We start from the raw sequence: 19,713 nt of genomic DNA, 5'->3' as shown, positions 1-19,713 counted from the left end.
ATGCAAATCAAAACAACTCTCAGATACCATCTCACCCCTGTCAGAATGGCTAAAATCAAAAACACCAATGACAATTTATGCTGGAGAGGATGTGGTGAAAGGGGGACACTCCTCCATTGCTGGTGGGAGTGCCAACTGGTTCAGCCACTTTGGAAATCAGTGTGGAGATTCCTCAGAAAAATGGGAATAAACCTACCACAAGACCCAGCAACTCCACTCTTAGGCATATATCCAAAAGATGCCCATTCATACAACAAAGATGTCTGTTCCACTATGTTCATAGCAGCTTTATTTGTAATTGCCAGAACGTGGAAGCAACCTAGATGTCCCTCACCTGGAGAGTGGATAGAGAAAATGTGGTACATCTACACAATGGAGTACTATTCAGCAGAAAAAAATAATGGAATCATGAGATTCGCAGGCAAATGGATGACACTAGAAGAAACCATCCTGAGTGAGGTAACCCAGTCACAAAAAGAGAAACATGGCATGTACTCTCTCATATATGGATTTTAGACATAGATCTGGGGAGTGCCAGCCTACAATCCTATGGCCAGAGAGTCTGGGAAACAGAAACTTTATTTAGTGGCTGATCGAAGAAGAGGCAGACTCCCTTCGTTAAGTACTGAGCTGAACTCAAGAAAGCCAGTAACAGAGAGGGAGGACTGATGATCAAAGGGATTAAGACTGGGCTGGTTTAACCCCCAGAAACAGCTGACCAGACAAAGGTTAACTCTTGAATCCCAGGCATTAGCCTGGGAAGCCAGCATGGGACTGATCAAGACCCCCTGAATCTGGGTGTCAGTGAAGAGGCCTAGGGAATCTATTGAGCCTTGGGCAGCAGATCAGTACCCATCCCAAGTATACACACGGACTTTGGACTCCAATAGAACAATGTGAGGTCCACTCTCACCCTGAACTCTTGGGAAAGGGTCTAGGCTCTGCCCTATATGAAATGACACACTATGGACACCCCGATGGAGGGCCTCACCCTCCCTGGAGAAATGAGGGGATAACCGGGGGGGGGAGGACACGGGAGGAAGGGAGGGAATGGGAGAGGGACCTGGAACTGACTTGTGAAGCAACCTTGATTCTTATCTAAATTTAAACTGGAAAATAAAATAAAAAAAACAAATGTCAATACTGAATTTAATTAATCAATATTCTTTGTTTTACAGTGCAATAGGAGGCAGAGTTTCGCAGTTAGGAAAGCAAATGAGGGCGGTGGGGGGGGCTGTGAGGTGAGAGGGGTGGGTTTTGCCAGTGGAGATTGGTTGACACACACTTAAGCTTTGTTTTGAGATGATTATTACATCATTTACTCTTCCCTTATGTCCCTAAAAAACATCCCCTATCGTCCTCCTTTGTTCTCTTTCAAATTCATTGTCTCCTTTTCCATGAATCCTTGTTGTGTTCATATATGTATATATATTCCTAAAGCACAACTACAACCTGTTCAGTCTGTATAGTGATAGGTGTCCTTTCAAGGCTGGGAAGTTGGTATTTGATAACCAATGGGTGTGGACATTCTTGGGGAAGGCTATTACTCTCTGGCCTCGGCATCCCTTAGTTGTGTGTACTTCTATAAGTCTTAATGATCCCCATCTGCTGCCCCACTTTGCAACCCTGTTCATGTTAGCATGTCTTTTGGGGTCATTCTTGTTCAGTTCATGTGTTGTGGATTCACATTGGTGAGACTTTATGTGTGTAACTTCTGACTTTCCTGGGAGACACAGTCTCACAGCAAACTACTAGTGCTGCTGGCTCTTACATGATATCTGCACCCTCTTCCATATATGCACATCATATAATCTGGCTATATTCACCACCCATTCCCATTCTTTGATATCCTTTTTCATCACCTTGCCCAATCCCTTCTTAAAACCCCAGTGTTCCTTTATTTAGGTTTATGCCCCTTTTTGTTGGCTTTTAGCTTACTTTTGATTTTCAAGGCTTCCATATGAGAAGATCTGTGATATTCTTCTTTCCAAACCTGGCTTATTTCACACAAGATCCAGTGTCTTTCCTCAAACTCTGTAGTTTCACCCTTCTTTGTATTCAAGTGAAACTGACTTGTAGGGACCAAATTTCCCTTTTACAGTCATTCATGACTGACACCAAGGCTGAATCCATGATTTGGGTTGCCTCGGTTGTATGGATATTCAGGTACCTCTGTGCTAAGGTGTTTTTGATTCATTTGCATTGTAGCCATGAGACTTATGGCTGGACTATGTGGAAGTTCTATTGTAAAGGTTTCGAGAAGGCTCCATAACTATTTCCAAAATAGTCAGACTGATTTTCACATCCTGGAGGGAAGCCTATCTAAGTTACTCAACAAGGTCCTGCATGTGGCCTTTGCTCTGAATTTTCATCCCTGCCCACCCCCTCTGTGTGTGTGTGTGTGTGTGTGTGTGTTTGTGTGTGTGTGTGTGTGTGTGTGTGTGTACACTTGTGTGCAAAGGAGTGTGTGTGTCAGGGGAAGGTAGCATAAGCATTTTTGATCACAAATCTTCTCATGACCGGTCAGTTATTTCCATGGTTCCAAAGGGAGATTGCTGTTGTTTCCAATAAAATCCTATATTGTACAATCCCTGTGCTATCAACATAGGCACTCTAGACAGGAGTGGTAGGTAGTATTAGTCTTTAGTACAGGTAGTAAACAGTTTAGAGAGGTCAAAGATCTTGCCAGGAGTCAAATCTGCCTCTACTAACATGCCCTCAGTTTTTCTCCCATGCATCAGCACATTCTCACCTGTATTCCAAACATGTTGGCACAAATGCATCCATAGCTTGGAATTATATATATCTAAAATTCTGGAAGACCTTAAATAAGGATAGCACAATAAACACCAACTTGTATTCCTTCTGCCCTCTTAAAGACTAACATTCAATTAAGTTTTTTTCAATTAAATTAAAAACAAGCTTGCTTCACATGTCTATCCCAGCTCCCTCTCCCTCTCCTTCTCTCTTGCCCCCCCCCATAGCCCCTACAACCTCACACCGAATCCCCACTCTGCTCTCCAGGGAGGGTAAGGCCCTCCATGGGGGATATCCAAAGTCTGTCATATCATTCAGGGCAGGGCCTAGGCACTCCCCCATATGTCTAGTCTGAGAGAATATCCCTCTGTGTGGAATGGGTACCCAAATTCCATTCGTTTGCCAGGGATAAATACTTGTCTAGTACCAGAGGCTCCAAAGATTGCCTAGGCCTTCTCATTAACCCCTGGGTTCAGGGGTTCTGGATCAGTCCCATTCTGGTCTCTCAGTCATCAGTCTGTGGTCCATGAGCTCACCCTTGTTCAGTTAAGATTCGATTTCCCTGTGTCTGCTTATCTTATAAAGCACATGAACATGCCTGTAGTCCCAGTCACAGGCTCATCTCCTAGCAACACATCCTGAAATGCAGAGCTTCTGATTCCCTGCAGCTTGCCCACTTGCCTTACTTAATCCCTGCTGGTATATTCAATAAACGAGAGTTGACCAGAATAGTGTGTTGTCTCTACTTCTCATGTCTCTCGTCCCCCATTCTTACTCCCTCCTTTAGGGTCCCCGTTGACAGACCCCATGGTCGGGGAAACAACTGTTATAGTGCATGGATATGTTGAATTCAGCCAACTCAGCCCATCCCCTCCCCAGTAGTGTACTCAGAAATATTGTAGCTTGTAGCTACATGGACAGTGTTCTGGGATGTGGAACATATCCTGTGCCTTTGTTACTGCTGTCACCAAGGCATTCTTTGCTCTCCACAATCTGACCTGTGTTATTAAAACTTGCAAGTCATGGGATATCGCTTGCTAATATCAGTCTGTGCCCGGTAGCTTTCTCCTTAGGATTACTTTACTCTTCTCTGGTATTCTACTTGTCTCAGCAAGGTGTGTGAGTTTACCATGTATGGCCTGAGCTGCGGTGGTAAATAGAGCACACATATCATGCCCAGGAATCTAGTACATTCATCGCTCTCTGGTTAATATGACTGGCTGATGGAGAGAGGGTTTGTTTGGAGTTGGATTATGGGAGGTCTCTTTGATCTGTTCTCTTCTCCTGCCCAAACAAATGGGACTGCAACTGTAGCACTGCTCTTAGGGCCTTATGTACTACTGTTAGGAGGCACTGTGATTGTAGAGCCTGGAACCTCATAGATATCCTCTGAGACAGGACTGCCCTTAATCACATTATTCCAGGAATTCAGAGCTTAAAGGAAAGGTTAAAGAAGAGCCTATTATATCCCAGACTGGTGGCTGGGACTTATCCAGACCCCCTGAATGTGGTTTCAGTGAGGAGGTCTCAGCAATCTCTGGGGCCTTGGATAGTAGATCAGCGTTTACCATGGTGTACGGATGAACTTTCGGAGCCCATTCCATATCGAAGGAAGCCCTCTCAGCCTGGACACACTGGGGAGGGCCTAGGCCCTTACCCAGATGAAGTGACAGACTCTGGAGATCCCCCATGGAGGGCCTCATCCTTCCTGGGGAATGGTGTGGGAAATGGGTGGGTGCTTGGGGGTGCTGGTAGAGGGGAAAAGGAGGAGGGGTGGGAGAGGGAACTGGGATTGACATGTGAAACAAGCATGTTTGTAATTTAAATAAAAATATATTGAGAAAAAACTAGCGTATTTGTGAAGCATCGCTTCAGAAGACATCAGCATCTCACATTAGAAATAGTGCTCTTTGTGCTCCACTTGAAGGAATTCTGTCTTGGGCTCCTGGTGACTCACTTAAACAAGTACAAGGAAAACTGGGCTAAAACCCATATTCCACATGCAAAGAGCACACCATTTGCTTCTGAATATGTTGGTACCCATAAACAAAACAAAACAAAACAAAATGACTGCCAAACCAGTTAGAAACCAAGATTTGCACTGCTGAAATCATCAGGAGCTCCTCCTGAAATGTGTATGTGAGAGTGTTTGTAGGTGCTCCAGGAGTGTGAGCAGTATGAGCTGATTTCAATTGACCCTTGTGTTTCTAATGTGAGCTTTCCTTATTTGAAAGGATGGAAGAAGAGCAGCAGTCTGAGGGTTCAACATCACCCCAAAAGAAAGCAAAGATAGTTGAAATCAAGAGAAATAAGCGTGTCAGGTTTCTCTTACCAAACCGAAGGGACAGGAAAAGAAAACCCTCTTCCCCTGGAGATGCAGATCAGGCGATTTTCAAATGTGAATGCCACTGCCGCCCAAAGTATGAGGGAAGTATGTCCGGGATGTCTGAAGGGACCGGGATAGAAGCACCTTCTCATTCACCCTCCTTAGAAAACCTGACACAAGACCTCAGCAACTTAACACTCAATCCTTATACCACCCAGTCCTCTCACGTGCAAGAAACAACACAGAAAATATCAACATGCAATGCAAACAGAACGGCAAATTAATATTTAAAAGGCTTCTCCAGGAATGGACAAAATAACTCTGGACTTGAAACCCTCCTTTGAAGACGATCACAGTCTATAGGATCGTGAATGTCAAAATCACCAACGAATCCCCGGGGTGAAATCTTTTTGGGAGATTGGTCAGGAGGAATAACAATGTCTAGCCTTATGACAATAACACCATCACATGTTCAACCTATTTCAGAAATGTTGCATTTTTTCCTTGACTGTTTTGACATCCTGCCTGCCACATCCTGGGGAGAGATGCTCCTTGGCAAGGGCAATGGCTCTATCCTCCCCATGCTGCTATTCACATGGGTGAGCTGCCATTTTTCCTCTCCTTGGGGCTTTTCCTTCCTTCCTTTGTTGCTGTATTCAAAAGTGCTTCCATTCCTGTTTACTGACTGAAGGGCACAAGGAACCATTGGTCTGCTGTTGGTCTCTCTCTCTCTCTCTCTCTCTCTCTCTCTCTCTCTCTGTGTGTGTGTGTGTGTGTGTGTGTGTGGTTTGTGAGAAAAAATTTTCACAGTTGTTGGCTGATGTTTTGTTTGTGTTCTGACAAATCAAGCTTGCCTGGAGATCTGAGGGCAGAGCTAGTTACTACTTAACCATAGAAGCTAAGTGGAGGTTGTTCATACCTTTAATCCCAGTCCTCAGGAGGTAGAGAAAGAAAGTGATAATGTGGGGTGAAGACAGGTTCACAGCCCTGTTAGTCTGAGGATCCTAAGAGGTAAGAATTCACTGGTGGCTGCTCCTCAGTTTCTCTGATGTTCATGTTCTTACCCCATTTTTTGACTCCCAGTGTTTTATTGATTAAGGTTCCCTATACTTATGCTTCAGTAAGCCATTATAGATAAAGAAAATATGCAGCTTCCTTCATCTAATTTGTCCTCATGATGGTTTACCTTACACTTTACACAGCTATGTAATACTTCAAGAGCAGGTCACCGACACAGACATACTGGGTGTGTAGAAATCTATTTCACTGTATCACATGTATAAATTTGTGAAATTGCCACCACAATCAAGTTTCATGTCTGTTACCTTTAGAGGGAGACAAGCTATTGAGTCCTTACAGGAATGAAATATTAGTAACCGGTACAATATGGGTTTTTTAATTTGGTTTGTTTGTGGTGTACACACATGTTTGTGTTCAAACGTGTGTGTTTGGGGTGTGTTATTTATTTTCTGTTCTCTTTGTTTAATGTGTAGAGTCTCATGAGATATCCACCATCCACGTTGGCATGTCAACTGATGTTGTTATTGTGTTTCTTATTTATGTGACTACAATGTTGAAATTCTATGAGTGCAGCTCCCCCATCAAATATAGAAGACACCTCTTCACTGAAACTGCCCTGGTCCTCTGGAGCCCATACTCTTCCTGCCCTATATTTCAGTATATTCCCTAAGCATTTGTATAGTGGTTATGATGTAGATGTGTTTGCTGGGGATCTGCGTTCCACAGTTTGCTATTCTCAGCAATTTGACAAGTTATACATTTCTGTAATAGTTTCATCAGCTGCAAAAGTAAGTTCCTTTGATAAAGTTGAGACCTAATATGCTTATCAATGCATATAAGCGTAAGAATTTAGAATGTACTTAAGAAGTGTTTAGGAAGTGATAGAAGTGAACTCCACTCTAGGGCCCATGGTCTGAATATATTCTAACATTTTGTTTGTTTGGTTTTCTTTTTTCTCATGATTTTTTTGTGCTTTTTGTCATTGTATATTGCTGCATTAGGTTTTAGGGTACCTTTGTTCATTTATTTTCCTATATGGTGTTGATTTAAATTTTTCTAATAAATATATTATGATTGAATTTTAACCTAGCCCAACTCGTCTGAGATTCATTTATCCTGGCCAACTGTTTTGGAGCATGGGGCATGCCCTGGAGTGTAGTTGATACACGCAGTGACATTCCATTGTACAAAATTTGTTTTCCCTTTGTCAGCACTTATCAATTGCAAATAGCTACATGGTTAGTGGTGAGACCCTGTGTCTACTTCACTTTCTCAGTGTTGGGACCCATTCTGGCTTGAACCTGTACAGGTCTTGTGCATGGTGCCACAGTCTTGGTGAATTCACATGTGTATTGGTCCTGTTTTGTCCAAAAGACTGCTTTTCCTTTGAGTCACCTTCAACTTTAACCTTTACATTTTTTTTTCTCCTCTCCTCCTCTAGTAATACATTCCTGGGTCTTGTGAAAATAAGTTTGACAAAGACGTCATACTTTAGACTGAGTGCTTCAAAGTATCTCACTCTCTGAACATTGTCCATTCATAATTCTGCATGTTAATTCTCATATGCTGCAAGAAAATGCTTCTCCAATGTTTGTTGAGTAGGCACTCATCAATACATTGTTATGGCCGTATGTTATCTGGACTAAATTTATATCTGTAACTATGGTCATTTAAAGAACACTAGTAGTAGCTTTTCCTCTAAACAAAGGACATAATTAGTTTTTGGCCCCACATCATGGAGGAGATCTTGAATCCAGTCAAAATCAATTCATCACTCCCAAAACATTTCTACCAGTATCACATCAGTATATCTTACCATGGTTGCTGTTTTAATTCTCAGTTTTAGTAGCTTTGTGATGTTTGATGATTGCTTTTCTCCTTTGGTAGCCTTCAAAGTACCTTGAAGCAACATGAATTCTACTCAGTACAGGTGAATATTCTAGTTGGGTACCATTTCTATTTCAGTTTTAGAGCTTGTATCTGTCAAGGAAGAGAAGAGACCTTATTTCTATGTCCAGAAAGAAAGAAAATTTAAAAAGAAACAGGAAACAGGTTCAAACTATTATCTCATGTCAGCCCTTTTAGCCTTTCCTTCTAGCCCATTTCCATTCCCTTGTAGCATATGCCAACCTGAAAATGTTTCTGTAGAAAGCACTCACTTCATAATCACCACATTGGATAAGATCTTGAGTGAGCAACAGAAACCAAAGAAGGGTGCACCTAAACAGGAAGACCAGAAAACTATGCTGAAAATCCAATCCAATAACACATCAAGATAATCCGTCACCATGATCAAGTGGACTTAATCCCAGAGTTGCAGGGGTAGTTCAACATATGAAAAATCTGTCATTAAATCCACCATATAAACAAACTAAAAGAAAGAACAAACCCATGATCACCTCATTGGATGCTAAAAAGCCTTTGAAAAATTCAACACCACTTCATGATAAATGTCTTGGAGAGATCAGAAATACAAGGGTGTGACATCAGTTTTAATTGTTCTTAATGATAAAAACCTAGAGGCAAATAAAGGCGTAAATGCTGAAAGACCTGAGAGACAAAGGAGGAAGCCATAACCACATCTTGCATGAATAATCCTCAGCAAAAAGAGAATGAGCTCCTGTCACCTATTGCTTAATATTTTCTCTCTCTGCCCTACTATATCTATTACTGTCTGTTTGGACACACCTCCAGAACTCTATGGTTAACTACTGGCTGGCTCTGCCCTCTGATCTCTGATCTTTGTTAGAACACAAACAATATATCACCACATTTCCCATATTTTGTATAAAAATGTTTATAAACAGTATATGTAAAACTATATACAATAAGAACAATAACTACATGCCTTATATACAGGCAATAAATACATAAACAATGTCTACTTTATTATCAATTGACAAATTCCGATAAAATACTGCATATATATTCTATCTTGTTGAGTTCAAAAGTTTGTACCTAATTCATTTTCTATTCTAACTTGCAGTACAAACCCAAACCTGTTTATGTCTCTCAACCTTATACACTTTACAATTTTTAGTAAGATACTTTTCAGAAATTAGAACAAGGAAAACCAGAAAATCTTCAACTCTATCAGAGAACTGAGAAAGAAATAATTTTAGCTGAGTAAACAGTAAATCCAAGTGAGCAACTTTCACAAAATGTGAGAAACTAAAGAAACAGCTGGCTGCCTGGACAGTCACCCAAGGGTCCTCTGCAATGTCAGGGCATCCATCTTTGACCTACAGGCCTAGAATATCTGAAAGAGTTTTCCATGTAACAGGAAATTCTGAAGAACTGTCCTACCTTGCCTTGGCAAATTTCAGCAATCCTTTCTTTTGTGTTCTGCTTGTCCAGTTTGAACAGCACACTGTCAGCAGTGGAGGCAAGGACACTTTTTTGCAGAGTACCTAACCTTGACACAAAGAAAGCAAACTTACTGTGGAATGTCTCCGATGCCCATCATCTTCTCTGAAGAAGATATTGGTGTGGCCCGGAGCAGACATGTCTCATTGGCATAAAAAAGAAAAAACCTATTTTATTTTATTTTTTTTTAAATGAAAGAATCTATATTTTTCATTTTCTCAAAGGATAACATATGCTCCTCAAGCATGTATATGTTATGAAGGTAGGAAGATTACTTAAGAGAAGGAAGGGGGCCAGCATGACAAGGGCAAAGGGACAAGGGAGTTTAATGGAGGACAAATAACACTGAAGTACATGATACACATACAAGAAATTGCCTCAACAAAACCAAGTTTACATACTAATTACAAAGTAATAGAAACTTTAAAAAAATAAAAATATATTGCATAGATGGTCAAAATAGAACACATATTTTCTTCCAGTAAGAACCTATTTTATTAAAACATCTTAAATGCCATATTCTGTAGACATCTGAAGTGTTTGAAGATGACATGTCTATTCAAAATATATTTGTTTGACCTTGGAAATATACATAATATGACTAAAAGTTTGATTGTAATAGGTGAATATTTGCTAAACTGCATTTCCTTATTATTGTAAATAGTTGGTAATAATAACTTTCAAGAGCTAAATATTAGCATTATATTGTTAAATGAGATGGATATGTGTGATATTTTGAGGGGTATTAGAAATGAATGTACAGTATGTTACAACAAAAACAATTTTAAATTTATATTAATATACAAAAATCCATGTCAATGTAAAATATTTAAGACTGAATTCCAGGAGCTCCCTCAGTGCTTAACTGTAATTCTCTGCTTCTGCTTCCATCAGCTATTAGATGAAGGCTGTATGGTGGCTTTTAAGGTAGTCATCAATCTCATTATAGCAGAGCGAGCCACCCAGCATCTGCCGTCATCCCAGTCTTGAAGCTTCATCAACAGGAAGAGGTGAGGACCATACCTTCTCATGCCCACCTTTCCCTGTTGGGGTCCCCTGACACATGGCCTCCAGACCCACTGTTAGTCATAGTATTGGTTCAGTGCAGAAAACTTAAACATGTAGGATGTCATATGTAGCAGATCTCAAAGAGGTTAAAAGACCATACTTTATTATATACATCCAGAGTACAAAAATTTAATTCCTATTTACCTTATAGAGACTCAAATCCAAAATTATATACAGGAAGCTAGATGAACCCTTTTCTAGAATTAATTAGTAATCTATGTAACCATTAAAACCATGACAAAAAGTTTAAATATATATTAACATTATAAATTTGAGACAATATTTATATCTTAGGAAAAGCTGTACAAACTTTTTATCATCCAGAGCAGTATGGTGTCTTCCAATAGGTATTACGTGTTTTAATTGCTCTGTGAAGGAGTTTCCTCTTGGTTACAGGAAATTACTGAAAAAAATTTGGCATTGTTAGCCTGCAAGAGTCCCCTCAATGCATTTCCCAACAGTAAATTGTTACTTAGACTGTCGTTTGTTGATCTACATTCATTAGTCCAAACTCTACACTTGGTATACATTCTGCATAATCCAGAATGGAGGGTCATTTTTCTAGGACTATGCTTACCAAAAACATTGTTTCTAGGGATGACTTGTTTACAATCAAGTTCTAAGTGACCACTTTTATAACCATGAAACACTTAACATTTTGCTTTTTCTTCCAACCCAGTAAGTTATCTCTCCTATCTAAGCATCATCATAGTCATGAGATCCAATATTATTGTATCTGAGATCCATTCCATCAATGGAGCTCCTCTTCACTTTATCAGGCAAATTACCCTTTCCAATTATTATTCATCTAGCTTCTGAAATTGGTATCATTTAATTTTCTGCTGATGTCAATCTTTTTGTAAGAAATCTCTGAAGGTATCCTTTGGGAACAAGATAACTTTAGTAAATGACTCAATTTTCTTTCTTACTTTTCTAATTCTGACCCAAGCCTTCAAAGCTGCTGTGTGGCATAATTGAAGGGTGTGGTCATCATATAGACATTGCCTCTGTACATTAGCACAGTCTCTGTCCAAGAAGATGGTCGTGGGAGACTTCCTTCTGTAATGTTCTTAGTCTCATCTTTCCACCAGGTCCTCTATTGTAATTGAGGACCAGCCTCCAAAACTGCTGTAACAAAATCTCTCCAGTTGCTGGGCATAGTTTTATAACAATTTGAGTGAATGTATGCCCTATGAGACCACCACTTACTTGAATCTCCTTAAATCTAACATTTCCACAAGAAACCACTTAACTCTTGCACAACCTTTGGGATGTCTATCATTTGGCCATTGTTCCTATATGGAAATGGATAATTAAAGTTGGTTGTTAGAAAACCTGAGGCTGTTCCTCCTACCATATAATGCAACTCTGAAATTGGTTCTCTATTAAATTTCTCTGTCTGGGTCTGAATATATCCATGATCTGGTTTATTATGTTTTTTATAAAACTTGTATCTTAGCACTGATATTAACCAACTTTCATAGTAGTAACAGAAAAATGATAGGAAGGCCCAGAGCAGCATCATAGCAAGGCCAGGAGATTCAGGCCTAGAGCAGAAGCATCAGAGGGAGGCCTGAGCTTCAGGTCCAGAGAAGCATCAGTGAGGGGCTGTGAATCCCAGCCTGGAAGAAGAGTCAGTGGAAGGCTGGAGCTTCAGGCCTGAATCAGCATCAAGGGAGTTACTAGCATCAGACTTGGGTGCATTGTCATAGGCAGGCCAGATCTTCAGGTCTGAAGTAGCAGAGTCAGAGGGAGCTTCCAGCTTCAGGCCCTTAGCAGCATCAAAGGAGCCATAAGGCTAGACTTGGGAGCAGTGTCAGAGGGAGGCCCCAGCATCAGGCCCAGAGGTGAGGAGTGATCACCAGGTGAAAGGACAGCAGCAGTTTCCAGCAGTAGCTTCCAGAATCTATTGCAAAAATTTCCTCTGGGAAAGAGCACTTGTGTCCCAAACTGCATTCACTGCCATTTCTTGGTTGGAGATATTCCACTTCTGCTTCGACCTCTGGATCCTCAGCCCCACATAAACCTTCAACCGGAGGGGCACCAACCAGAGATGTAGCACCAACTGCACCACAAGTAGTGACATCTTACTGAGAGCATTGGACCTACTTCCACCAGGAGGAGTGTTCGCCTGAAGCACTGCTCTACATGTGCCTGAAGGAACGGTCATCAGAACCACATTATCCAACTACACTAATTTGAGAAATACAGATCTCCTGAAGCAGAAGCTCCACCTATACCGCTTAGAGGAAGAGATGCAGTTACAACAAGGGAAGAAAAACACTCAACAATATAAGGATCAATACAGCAAGTCCTGAACATCCCAACACAGATGAAGTAGAAGAAATTCCTTCATAAAGCCTTAAGTAAGTAGCTGATAGAAGCAGAAGCAGATATTAACAGCTAAGAACTGGGCTGAACTCCTGGAATCCAGTTGTAGAGAGGGAGGTGTAATGAGCAAAGGGGTCAAGAGCATACTGAGGTGTTAGGGTCCTCCAGCCATCAACCAGAAATGGCTGCCTCATGTACTCATAAGAGAAGAAGTGACTCAACCCTCATAGAGAGTATGTGACTCTGGACCACCCTGCTACCTCTGCCAAATTCCAGAAACAGGTCTTCAGCTTAATTAGCAGTTAAAGATTAGCTCAACAGAAAGCCCCTAGTTTTCCCAGGAGTTAGACGAGGACATAGGAAAGATGAAAACAGATAAAATAAGAACCCATGGTCAGGTTACCTAACAACACAGGAGGTTCTACCCCCAACCTTTTGCCCTGTGAATTAGGTTTCCAGGCAGCACAGAGGGTTTCCCCTCCCACTGACCTTTGCTCCACCATGCTCATTGCAGCTGCAGCAAACCCCATTCCTTCCCCTATGCCCTTCCCCTATATAAATCCCTTTGCGTGAAATAAAATTATTTCCTTGATCAGAATCCTGTCTTGGCGTCCATTCTTGTATCCCCTGCCCCCCATTTTTCTCCTAGGTGTCTTCCAAACCCACATCAAGTGTCTTGTGGCAGAGGGACCCAGACGAAACCCATAGAAACAGCTGCCCTGAGCAAGTGAGAGCACACTGACCCCAAAATGACAGTTGGAAAACCAGCATAAGGCCTTACAAGGCCCCCTAAAAATATGGGTGTCAGTTGGGGAACTTGGGCAGTCATTGGGTTCTTTGGTAGTGTAAACAGTTTTTATCACTAGTGCACAAATGTGATTTGAGAGTCCATTCCCGATTATAGGGATATTCTCTCAGCCTAGATGCATGTGTGAGGGCATAGGTCCTGCCCCAAATGATGGGACAGATTTGGTGATGCCCCATGTCAGGTCTCATCTTCCCTGAGGGGGACAAGGGTGGTGGCATGGGGGTAATTGGGGAGAATGGGAGGATGGGAGGGAGAGATAATTGGGATTTGTATGTAAATTAAAATGGTTTTTCATTAAATAAAAATTAAAGAAATATAGGAAAAGAATAAAAAATGAAAGATATCGAAAGGTTCCTTAAAGAAAACCAAGAAAAAGCAATCAGACAAGGGAAGGAAATGATTCAATACATGAAATCTGAAAAAGAAGCAATAAAGGAAACAAAAACTGAGGGAATTCTGGAAATGGGAAATCTGGGCAAATTATCAGGAACCACAAATGCAAGCACAAGCAACACAATACATGAGATGGAAGAGAGAATCTTAAGAGAAACAAAAAGGGGGAACTAACAGATGTTATGACTCAAATGGACTTAGCAGTCATCTATAGAACATTCCACTGAAACACAAAAGAATATGCTTTCTTTTCATCAACCCATGAAATACTCTCAAAAATCGACCATATACTCGGTAACAAAGCAAACCTCAACAGATACAGAAAATTGAAATAAAACTCTGTGTGCTATCAGATCACCACAGTTTAATGTTAGAATACAACAGTAACATTAATTTCAGAAAGTTCACCAATGGATTGAAATTGAACAAGGAACAACTGATCCACTACTGGGTTAAGAAAGAAATAAAGAAGAAAATAAAAAACTACCTAAAATAAATGAAAATGTGCACACAACAGAGAACCATATGGGATGTAATGAATGAAGTGCTAAGAGGAAAGTTCATAGCACCAAACGACTGTATAAAGAAGTGGGGGGAAAATCAGAAAAATCATCCACCGTGACTAAGGAGAATTCATCCCAGAGATTCAGGAATGGTTCAACATATGAAAATCCATTAATGTAATCCACCATATAAACAAATTGAAAGAAAAAAACACATGAATATCTCATTAGATGCTGAAAAAGCCTTACACAAATTCAAAACCCCTTCATGAGAAAGGTATTGAAGAGAATAAAGATACAAGGAACATACCTAAACATAATAAAGGATATATATGGTAGCCTAACACATCATCATCAAACTAAATAGGGAGAAATTCAATGTGATTCCTCTAAAATCAGGAACAAGACTAGGCTGTACACTCTCTCCATATCTCTTCAATATCATAATTGAAATTCTAGCTAGAGAAATAAGACAAGAAAAATTAGGTCAAGGGGATACAAATTGAAAAGGAAGAAGTCAAACTTTCAAATTTTGCAGATGATATGACAGTTCCCATAAGTGAACTGATAACTTCTACCAGAGAACAACGACATCTGATAAATACCTTCATTAAATTGGAAGGATACAGGATTAACTCAAAAACATCAGTGGCCCTCCTACCTATAGACAAAAAATAGCCTGAGAAGGAAATCAGGAAAATATACCCTTCAAAGGAGCCAAAACCACATAAAAAATCTTGGGCAACTCTAGCCAAGCAATTGAAAGACCTGTATGACAAGAACTCTGTCTTTAAAGACAGAAATTAAAGAAGATATCTGAAAATGCAAAGATCTCCCATGCTCTTGGATAGGTAGGATCAACATAGTAAAACAGGCAATCTTACCAAAAACAAACTACAGATTCAAAGGAATCCCTATCAAAATTCCAGTACAATTCTTCACAAACCTAGAAAGAATAACATTCAACTTTATATGGAAAAACAAAAAATTAGCCAAAACAACGGTGGTGACGCACGCCTTTAATCCCAGCACTTGGGAGGCAGAGGCAGGCAGATCTCTGTGAGTTCGAGGACAGGCTGGACCGACAGCCTCCAAAACAATACAGAGAAACCTTGTCTCCTAAAACCAAAAAAAGCATAAAAAATTAGCCAAAACAGCACAATACAATAAAGAAATATCAGTAGGCATCACCATCCCTGACTTCAACCTCTAGTATAGAGCTTTAGAAATAAAACCAACTTGTTATTTTCACAAAAACAGACAGATAGATCAATGGAATTGAATTGAAGATTCTCATATTAAGTCACACACCTATGAACACGTGACTTTTGACAAAGATGTTTAAATTATACAATGGAGAAAGGAAAGCATCGTCCACAAATATTGCTGCCATAAATGGATGCTGACATGTAGAAGATTACACATAGATCCCTATCTATCACCATGCACAAAACGTAAGTCCAAATGCATCAAAACATCAACATAAATCCAGCCACACTGACCCTCATAGAAGAGAAAGTGAGAAATACCCTTGAATGAATTGCCACAGGAGACTACTTCCTGAGAATAACACAGACACTCAGACAGACAACTAATACATGGGACCTCCTGAAACTCAGAAGCTTCTGTAAGGTAAAGGACACAGTAAAAAAGACAAAGTGGCAGTCCAAATATTGGGAAAAGATATTCACCAACCCCACATCTCTCTGACAGAGGGCTGATTTGCAAATATACAAAGAACTGAAGAAGCTAGTCGCAAAAACACCAAATAATCCAAATAAAAAGAGTTCAGAACTAAATGGAGAATTCTCAACAGAAGAATCTAAAATCTCTGAAAGACACCTAAGAAAATGCTCAACATCCATAGCCATCAGTGAAATGCATTTCAAAACAATTCTGAAAATAGCTAAAATAAAAAACACCAATGACAGTTTATGCTGGAGAGGATGTAGAGAAAAGGGAACTCTCCTCCATTGCTGTTGGGAGTGCAAACTTGTACAGTCACTTTGAAAATCAGTATGGAAGTATCCCAGGAAAACAGAAATCAGTCTACCTCAAGATCCAGCAAATCCACTCAGGAATGTACCCAAAGGATATACATTCATATCTCAAGGACATCTGTTCAACAATGTCCATCGCAATATCATTTGTAATAGTAAGAACCTGGAAGCAACTGAGATGCCACTCAACAAAAGAATGGATAAAGAAAATATGGTATGTTTACACAATGGAGTACTACTGAGCAGAAAGAAAAGACAAAGAAATCTTGAAATTTGCAGGCAAATGAATGAAACCTGAAAAAACCATACTGAGAGAGGTAACCCAGACCCAGTCAGGAAACATGGTATGTACTCAATTAGAAGTGGATATTAGACATAGAGCAAAAGATAATCAGCCTGCAGACAAGATATGAGGCATTGAGGACACTAAAAGAGACATACATGGACAACCACACATGGGGAAATGGACAAGATCTCCTGAGCAAATTGGGAGCATGGAGGAGGAGGGAGGGAGGTAGGAGGAAGGGGAGTGGGGAAGAGAACATGAGGGATCAGGAAGATCTGGATGAGGTAAGAATATAGTTGGAGAACAAGAAAAATGAAACCTTTAAAGAGGGAGCAATTATAGCTTTAAATAGAAATCTGGTACTAGGGAAATGTCCAGGGATGCACAAAGATGACCACACCATTAAGAATATAAGCAATAGTGGAGAGGCTACCTTAAATTCTCTTCCTCTATAGTGAGATTGATGACTACATTAAATGCAATGCTAGAGTCTTCATCCAAGAGCTGATGGAAGAAGAAGCAGAAACCCACAGCTAAAAACTGAGCCAAACTCCTGGAATCTAGCTGTAGAGAGGGAGGTGTGATGAGCAAATGGGTCAAGACCATGCAGGGGAAACCCACAGAAACAGCTGACCTGAGCAAGTGGAAGCTCACAGACCCCAGAATGCCAGCTGGGGAACCAGCATAAGACAGAACCAGGCCCCCTAAATGTGGGTGACAGTTGGGAGTCCAAAGCAGTCTATAGGACCTCTGGAAGTGGAACCAGTATTTATCCCTAGTGCATGGACTTTGGGAGCTCATTGCATATGGAGGGTTACTCACTCAGCCTAGACATATGGGAGATCAACTAGGCCCTGCCACAAATGAGGTGACAGTAATTCAACAGCCTGCTTCCTTAGGTGCCCTATGACTCAATTGATAGTGCATTGTATCGGTGGGACCAGCAAAGGTGGGGCTGCCAGTGTAAATGTTGGGTGTCTTTGGCAGTTCCTACTCTGAAGACTTCTGTGGGTTTGGTTGGCTGGTCAGTGTCACTTAGCAAACAACATGTTAATTCTGGGGTAGAGCGGGTATTAAGGGTGAATTTTGTTGCACAGTTAGAGTTGAAGAAATGAGTGTCTCTGAGGTATATAGGAATTCAATGGGACAGAAAGCCAAAGTTGAGGTTAGAGAAATCAGGAATTCACGTGGTTTCAGTTTAGGACACATTAACCAGTTCTATATCATAAATAAATGTGAATTGCTTTTCGGTTTCAGGAAAGATATTCAGCACTAACATGCCTCCTTATTGCTTCTGTATCCATTTTCCCAGCATTTGTATCATTAGTCAATTGAACTTCTGTTTCCAGCTGCTGTGAATCCTGGAGACCTGCCGTATTTCCAGGTGCTGTCTTCCTTCTCACCTTTGATTGTAATCTGCTGCTCTCATGCCCATGACCTTCTGTTTGACAGTTCTTACCTACAGCTGCTCAATGCACCTCACTTTCTACAGCTGCCCCATATTTGCCACAGTGAACACTGGAGGACTCAGTCTTAGAACCTGCTAACCTCAAACACGGGAATGTTTAAATTGCCAGGTATTGTCTGCAGTGATTGGGGCATTCTTGTGTGTGTGTTCAGTGCTCCAACGACTCTTTCATCCTTCACTCTCTGGGTATCACTGGATGTTACTTTGTGTTTCTGCCAGCATCACCAAGAGCTGCAGGGGCTGTTTCTGGTTTCTTTGTACAACTGTTTAGGTGGCTTCTGTGCTCTTTGTCCTCCTTTCCCTTCCATTCATTAGAGTATCTGTCTGATTGGCTCTGTAGAATTCTCAGCATGAGACCTAAGGACTCCAGTGTTCTTGACATGTATGCTCTTACATGTTACATGATGGAACATGGGCCACAAACAATTATCTTATCATCATCTATCTGCCCCTCCAAATCTTCCTAACTCTTCTTGAGCTCCTGTTCTCCCCAGTATTCACACTCTGTCTGTTAATATTCATCCCATTCTATACTGCCTGGTGTAGGTGACTTTCATTTTTTCTTTAACTGTTTATTTTGCTATTTAAGATTATGATAAAATTACATCATTTCACCCTTCCTTTGTCCCTTGAAACCATTTCATATACCCTCATTCTTGCTCACTATGAAATTTTTGCAATCTATTTTCTTTAATTGAGATTACACTGACCCAGAGAGATAGACTGAGATTGAGTGAGAGAATGGGAGAGAGAGATTCATACAAAATGCAGCGTTTCAGTGTCTATAACATTGCTTTTATGTATGTCTTTTTGATTGAGCATTTGATATTGGACAACCAAATGTATTGCCACTTTCTCCCACTGTCAGGATGCCTTAGTTGCCTATATGTTTTATTTTTGATTTTGTAGCATTGAGGTGATCTGGGCATCCCTGTCTACTTTGCAATGTCTGTTGTGGTTGTTCTCTAGTTCATGATTATGCCGCAACGGTGGAGGGACTTTATGGGTGTAGCTTCTGACATTGCTAGGAGACACAGTCTCACAGCAAACTCCATGATGCATGCTTTGAACACTCTTTCTGTCTCCTCTACCACTATGTTCGTTGTGTCCACTGTGACTGGGACGCAATGCTGCAACACGCTGAACTTCTGTTAGTTGTGCTATTCTTTTTTCCCCTAAATTCTCTGATATTTCCCTTAAAATTGTCTTGAACATGGGTGTAGGGAACCTTGAAGTTGGCTCACGATACTCCAGGACCAAGTTCTATTCATTAATGATCTCTGTCTGACGTAAAAATAAGTTTCCATGATGACGCATGAGGATTGCTCTTCTCTGTGGATATAAACTTACTATTTGGAATGTAGTTAAGGATTATGCTGTCTTAAAA

This window comes from Mesocricetus auratus, unplaced genomic scaffold (assembly GCF_017639785.1).
Source record: "Mesocricetus auratus isolate SY011 unplaced genomic scaffold, BCM_Maur_2.0 Super-Scaffold_100003, whole genome shotgun sequence".
Lineage (NCBI taxonomy): Eukaryota > Metazoa > Chordata > Mammalia > Rodentia > Cricetidae > Mesocricetus > Mesocricetus auratus.
Note: the sequence above shows the minus strand (reverse complement) of the source record.